This window comes from Atractosteus spatula, chromosome 22 (genome assembly GCF_055471065.1).
Source record: "Atractosteus spatula isolate fAtrSpa1 chromosome 22, fAtrSpa1.hap1, whole genome shotgun sequence".
Lineage (NCBI taxonomy): Eukaryota > Metazoa > Chordata > Actinopteri > Semionotiformes > Lepisosteidae > Atractosteus > Atractosteus spatula.
Window position 1 is genome coordinate 10,029,358 of NC_142727.1, and position 7,767 is coordinate 10,037,124.

The window sequence follows — 7,767 nt, forward strand, 5'->3', positions numbered from 1 at the left end:
TTTTCGAACAATAGTTTATGAATAAATAAAAAAACGTTTTTTTTCCCCCGAGGCTGTCCACATTTTGGTGAATGAAGTGCCGTTTTGAACGAAGTTGCTGTGGCTCGTCTGGTAGGGCGTCTGTTTGGGGATGCTGAGTGACTAGGTTCGAAACTGGTTATCTCCACAATTTAGGGAGAGTTTTTATCCAATTCCAAAACCGAAATCCCAACACGTTTTTAAAAATAATAGGAAAAAAAATAGAAAAGGTATACTTCGTTTTCCTCCTCCCACTATCCAAAATCAAATGAATTGATATCAATGACCTCGTAGCACTGTCCGGCTTGAGACACTGCGTAGCTCAATCGATTTAGCCTCCGACGGCAAACCACAACCACACCGCCAGCCCAAGATCGAGTCCCCATTCTCTTGAGAAGCTTTCTTTAAATTAAAATAAACTGTCCCTCCCTGATTGGCTGTGATCGGCTACATCTTGGAACACTGTGAATGGACAATATCACATAACCCCGCCCACTGGCACACCTTCTCTACATCATGCCTCCGATTGGTCCTTGTAAAGCAATACCACGCCCCTTACAGCTAGCCACGCCCCTGCTTCAGTACGGACAAGGCCCTCCAAGCGTTCACTCGCGATGGGTGGGTGGCGTGGTACAATCCTCTAACCCCACCCTCCCCGTGATCCCACAAACCCAAACTCATTCGGAATAAGCCTCACAGTTTACAGTTTTCACTCATTTATTACAACATATGAGGTTATAAAAGAAATTACAGAAACGTTGGTACGTTGAAAAAGTGTCATGTGGTTCACATTTCTCAGATACCTTTTTTTCCTCCTTTTCGCTCGTCAGGATTCAGGTTATAAATGGGGGTGGTTCAGACCACCCCCCAAAAAAGCCCGTGCAGACTGGGGTCCCGGAAAGAGGAAAAGGAGGTGAGGCCGGTGTCCGGTGGCTCGTTGGTATATCGCTGCTCTCCAGGTAGAAGAAGCGTCTTGCTCGGCTGCTGATTCAAAGCACAGAAAAAGCATTAAGCGGTTTTTTTTTAAAGACAATTAAACTCTTAGACTTCTCTGGAGAAAAACAATTCTAAGCAAGTTAGTCTCTCTAACTTGAATCCTAACAGTGGGAAAGGAGCAACACGGGGTCCGATTGCAAAGTGGTTTGTTTTTAATATTTCTCGTCACACCGAGGGTTTAAACTTTCTCACCGCGTTGCACCAAGCCTGGCTGCAGTTTCGTGCGGTAAATTGCTAGTTTTCCCCTCGTTAAAGCAAACCGGAGCAGCAGGCGAGTCTAAATACACACCGTCCTGAAGAAACGCAATCCAGCCGCTCCGGTCCCGCAGCTTCACAGTCCACACCGCTCCAAAATCAGAACTTGGATAGAGGGGTCGGTTAAAATTAAGATGTCGTGTCAAGCCTATTCTCATCGTAGCAATACAAAATGCCGACGTTCCCGTGAAAGTGGTTTTCAGCCCTGTTAGAAACCTGGCGTTAAGCTCCGTTTACCTCTCTTGGCCTCCAGGAAGAAGAGACTCGGACTCACCTCGGCACACGGGTCGGTCTGCGCTCCGGTTCCCCAAGCCGTGGAATATCCTACAGCCGCCTTTTAAAGCCCAGAGACTCGCCCAGATACTGGAGCCTCTAACTGAACCGAGTAAATGAATATTGTACTGCTAAAACAGGTAAGCTGCAAGTTTTAATTTTAATTTATCAAGCACAAAAGCTATAGGCTCAGTTTTGACACCTTGTTTCTAACTGAACTTTCCTGCGTTTGCAAACTCGCTATTTTAAAGAGCTACCGTTTAGCTAATAATGATGAACGGCTATTTATTCAAATCTAATGGTAGATGCTCAACACCTGTCTAACAATTAAGAAACGCCCAACGGGTGCGGATCTCGGAATTGGCAGTGCCCCGCTTTTAACACGCAAACTTCCAAACAGCCCGTTCGAAATATCGCACTGTTTCAATGGGACATTTTATTAATCTTCATATGTTCCACGTGTTCTTAAATTGTGCAAGGCAACACCTCATTTCAAAAGCTAGTTACGTCCAAGATACTCACGCTGACTTTCCAATGCTCTCCACTGAAGTCATGTGATGCAACCGAGCCATTAATTACCATTAATTCTGACAATAATTAAATGGAGCTGGTTTTAATTTAACTATAATGGAGTGGACTGGGGAGGCTGCAAATAGAGACATCAAATAACCATTCATGCTCTTTTATGAACAATCACACCCCTTGTAAAAATAGGGAACAAGTGGATGGGATGTTAACCCCCATGCTGAAAGGACAAAGAGAATCTACTGTATCTATGAAGCATGCTCCACAGCCAAAGCAATCTGTTCAGCATGGTTACCTTTACATACTGAGGCTGTTTGACACTAACTGCATTAACATAAGTGCTCAAATTCTGTAGCTAATCACCCTTCGCTCATGACTCGGATCATTTTTCTTAAGGTATAAACAGCAGTAAGAATTCTTACATTATGGCACAAATACATTATTTTGATTGGCCCTGTCCATCAAACCTCTCCTGTCAAAGTGTATTGCTCAACTGAGAAACCTCATCTGGAGGCTATATGTAAAAATGAGTTTTGTCATAAGTTTCCTGTTTTGCCTGAAAATTAACAGGCCTGAGAGGAGGGGCTAACAAAGCACTATACAGTGTCCTGCAAAAGTCCTGTGCCAGCCAAGTCTAAACTATTCTCTTTATCATCAAGCAATCTGTATTTGTGATCAAAAGATTAATACCAATTAATACCATGTACCATACATTTTACTTTTGGGTAATTCCATGCATACATTTGATCATCTCAGAAAAATTACATTGTGCATTCAAGCCAGGAAATTGAAAGAAACATGAGTATTGAGACACAGGGATGCGCAACCAAATACTTAACATGTAAGGCAAGAACTGCATGAAGTTCACTGCGCTCATCAAGAACTTGAAAACCTCATGCCAGGCCATGTTTCACAGATGAGGTGGTGTTCTTTGGACTATCTGCATTTCCATCCTTTCCACATTTCCATCACCCAAGTAATGGTGTACCTTGGGCATCTCTGTCCATGAACCTTTGCTCCAAACTCTACTGCCTCATCTTTGCACTGAAGCCTGGTGGAGGTAACATCATGGCCGGGTCATTCATGGCCACCCCTGGAACTGGCTGCCTCCTCTTTATTATTCTTAGATTTATTGGTACTATAAAGTTTACATAGGCAGACAAAATGATTTGTAGACACAAATATTTACATGTTTTTTGGATGGGATCTCGAAAGGCACCTTGATAGCGACCCTAAAACATACAGCCAGGGTTTAACAATTTACATTTTAAATCGACAAAAGTCAAGCAGAGTTACATTTTTAACAAACTTTGGTAAGCTCGATGGATCATAGACTTCATGACGTTTTTGCTTCAATGGGATACGCAACCATAAACTAGTGCACACAGAAATTAATTTACAACAAATGTCTCGAAACTCATGGTTCCAAGAACTCTTTGGTTTGGGACCAAAGAAGAAAAATATTAATATGATCAAATGCATGCATGGAATTACACTATACATTTTTGGATATTGTAATGATTCAGTTGAGTTTTCTCATAATACTTTTGGGCTATACATCATTGAATGAAGTACTTTTTCTCTCTGCAGCCTGTTCACTTAATGTGTTTTACAAGTGAATTTTGATTACAAAATAATAATAATAATAATAATTAATAATAATTGCTTACACTTATATAGCGCTTTTCTGGACACTCCACTCAAAGCGCTTTACAGGTAATGGGGACTCCCCTCCACCACCACCAATGTGCAGCCCCACCTGGATGATGCGACTGCAGCCAAAGTGCGCCAGAACGCTCACCACACATCAGCTATCAGTGGGAAGGAGAGCAGAGTAATGAAGCCAATTCATAGATGGGAATTATTAGGAGGCCATGATTGGTAAGGGCCAATGGGAAATTTGGCTAGGACGCCGGGGTTAAACCCCTACTCTTTTCGAGAAACACCCTGGGATTTTTAATGACCACAGTGAGTCAGGACCTCAGTTTTACGTCTCATCCGAAGGACAGCACCTGTTTACAGTATAGTGTCCCCATCACTATACTGGGGCATTAGGACCCACATGGACTGCAGGGTGAGCCCCCTGCTGGCCCCACTAACACCTCTTCCTAAACGCCTAAAATAGAAGCGTTTACAAAAGCCTAGAGTAGTTTTTGATATTAGGCTAATGAGCAGTACAATACCCTGGAACTGATGTGACTTCAGTATTGTATAAGCATGCCTCACTTTGCACAACCCTGTTTTATACAAATTCACTTATTTTCTGAATGTAACTTTAGTATAAAACTACTCAACTTCCCATAGGAGTGGATGGGAGGGGCTGAGAGCAGCTTTGATCCTAGTTTGGATTTCCCAAATGGTCAAAATGATACTCTGAGACAGGACAGGTTTATACTTTAACCACAACACAGCTTACCATTCATGCTCCTTTGTGCTTTATTTACTTCAAGGCAACACGTCTATGGAATAAGAATAAGGAACAAGTGGAAGTTAACCCCATGTTAAAACATCAAAGGAAGCGTTTTGGCTGTGGAGTCTCCATGTATGTGTGCAGGCTAGGCATCACATTCCAGTAAAATGACACTTTGAGAAAGACCAGGACTTTCAAGTTGCACTGAGACTGAAAGCAACTACTTTACCTGCATTAAACGGATTAACTTGACAAAGCATGGGTGTCACATCACAGTCAACAAAGATGACATGCAAAATCAGCAGCACTATTTTTACATTTCATGGCTTTTATATCACTAATTAACATCATCTTCAGTGATGCTGTTGCTGGTTCCTGCCAGTCTCCTGCTTACTGACAGCAACCTCGCAACACCAGCAGTATTTGTTTGGGGAAACTAGACAGCTGCAGGGAAAGTGTTTTTGATGTGGCATAAATCTGAATTCCTCAGTTAATGGTATCTGGGATTTTCAGGTCTACCACATTTCTACAGTTTGGGATAATTTTAGCATCTGATATCTTGCTCCACAAACCTGAAAAATTCTTCACAGCCAAAACCCGTTTAATTTTTTTACATTTCAGCATGAAATTTACCTCTACATGTTCCTTTGCAGCTAGCAGACTGACTCCTCTCCACTTGAGTTGCATTAACTAAGTGTTTTCCTACAGAATTTGAACGCTCCTTTTGCTAATGAAAACCAACAACCTATTTTAAAAAGCGTAAAGAATTCTCATGAATTAATCACTCATTTGATTGACTTCATCAAACACCTCCTGTCAAAGTGTATGGATATTATGGGACCAAACTGAAAATGCATGTTTTTCATTTGACATGTATAGATAACTAAGTTTTTGCTAGGATCTATCTTGTTGAATTGAAAAACATATAATTCTATTATTTACCTTGGAATTAATACGCTTGTGCTTAAGCAGATTACTGAGGACTAGAACAGTTCAAACTACAGTTAAGCAATTTGCATGTGTGATAATGAAAAATACAACGTATATTTTATTGTAATGTACATTATATGCATTTTATGCTAATACAGTATGCTTGAATAACCGTAAAATGTGCTTTACACTTATTTATCACAATATACGTTTCATGCCTGCAAAGGGAATAAAACAAATAAAGCACCATTTTTTCTTATGACTAGTATGGAACATTTATTAGTGTTTTAATATTACCTTTGTGGTGTAGGGCTCAGCAGCCCAACAGTGCACTGGGACAAATGTCACTTTCCTATTGTAGAGCTATGCGTCGTTTAGTGCAACACGATTTCATCCTAATTCTTTATAGAATTAACATATCAAAAACCACAGAGCCAATCCTTCCACACCACGAACCGGGTGAAGACCACGTCGCGTTCAGCCCTGCAGCGCGACGTGAACACACCTGTGTCTCTTCGTCATGCAGAATGAATTAATTGCTCGATATCGCTAAATACACTGACGCTTGTTAAGTGATAAATCTTTAAAATGTATAATGTGTGTGTGTGTATATATATACTGCTCCAACAGCGGAATATGAAATCTTAAGTGCATTACCATTGGCTTTGATTTAAATAGTAACAGTAGTTACTACAAATAAATAACTTTTATAATGTAAATAAACAGTATGCTATAAATTGTTTAAATATACTATAAATAAATAGTTAAGTTGTATAGATATTAACATTTTTACTATAAATAAATAACTAAAGTTTTTTATTTGAATAGTAACAAACGGAGGATTAAGTTAAACTTCCCGTTAGAAGCACATGTATTAGCTTTCACTTCAGTTCTCGCGTCCGTGGATGCTTGATGACTGTGTTTATAACCCCTCGTTCTGCGCGATGATGATCTTCACAATTCAGTTGCCGAGCGAACTACGGCTGTACTAACAAATTCCTCTCTATAACACTCTGGAAATCCTACACCGTGTTCTCCGCTCTAATTTACTGGGACCCCACCGCGTGTCCGTCTCCCCAGTCTGACGCTCTTACCTGTCTTTATTTTTCCAGGACTCCCTGTCTCCTCTCCTGCCGCCGGGACAGAGCGCACTCCAAGCTGAAGCCCCTGCAGTGGGACAGAGAGGAAACGATCACGAAACGATTCTGAAATTTGCCTGACAAACTGTTTTTCTCCCGTGACCAGTTCTGGTTTGTACGCTTTGCTGTGCATTGCAACAGTCTCTGGTTTGTACACCACAACTCTTAATAAAAACTCCTAACGTCTTTTTTTTTCCATTCTCCTAGTAACATTTATTAACAAAATCCATGAAAATATTTGGGTTGGGGAGGGGTGGTGGGAGCCGGAAATCTAAATATTCATGAAGGGTGTGGTCAATATTGCTAAAGACCGCTTCATATTTAATACGTGGGTGTTGTGTTGCATTATCCATAAGGTGGTGTATGTAAAATCAAGCAAACTAGAGACCACCCATGAAAATTACTAGGTGTTAAATAGTATTATTTAACTTCACGTTTGTAGTAAAGTTAACTGACCTATTTATCTGCTGCCTAAATTCCTACTAAAACATTTTAAATGAGGTGAATCCAGTAAATTTATTTGAATAAAGTCCCCCACAAAGTACAAATAATCCTGAAATAATGCACAATAATTGAACTTTATTTTAATTCGGCACAGAGCGAACATGGTGTTTTTTAAACGTATTCCATCAATTTTATTGAAAACGGTGTCTTCAGCTCGGCTGAGCCAGTAGTACTAGCTTGCAAAATTGCTGTTTGTTTTTTAAAACATAAAACCAAAATAAAAAGGCGTTCGTGTGCCAAATTAAAATACAAAGTAGCTCGCTGCTGTTAAAGAGCTACTTAGATGCAATTGAGGGGTGTTTCCGCCGAAATCTTGGAAATCGGCATGCAAGCACGACAGAGCAGGAAAAACTGTAAGATATAGCTTTTTACTCACCCGTAAAAAGTTAAAAGCGTCCATATTTGTCACTGTTAAGGTGGGAAGCTCTGTTGTCAAGAAAATACATCCAAAAGTAGGGAAAAATATGAGAAAATCGATAAAACCAAACGTCTTCATTATGGGAGAACCTTCGGGAACAATTACGAGGGGGCGGGGCTTGTATAAATACAAAGCTCGCCAGCCAATGGGAGTCCGTGATATAATGACGTCACATCAAAGCGTAATTAAAATTAATATTAATGAACAACCCTGGTGGGCAGAGCCATAAATGATGTTGTTTCGCCGATTTATTGGTAAATATCGGGTCATTTTCCTATAAATTCTGCTCGGCATGTTCA

The 7,767-nt window shown here is 40.4% G+C and overlaps 1 long non-coding RNA gene across 1 annotated transcript; it reads right to left on the minus strand.

Annotated features, from left to right (window-relative positions):
• Positions 1-717: 717 nt before the first annotated feature.
• Positions 718-7,567, minus strand: LOC148816761 (uncharacterized). The gene is made up of 3 exons (XR_016094707.1): positions 7,427-7,567; positions 6,502-6,574; positions 718-1,002 (listed from the first exon to the last, which is right to left on the minus strand). It is a non-coding gene; the product is annotated as an uncharacterized LOC148816761 (long non-coding RNA).
• Positions 7,568-7,767: the final 200 nt, after the last annotated feature.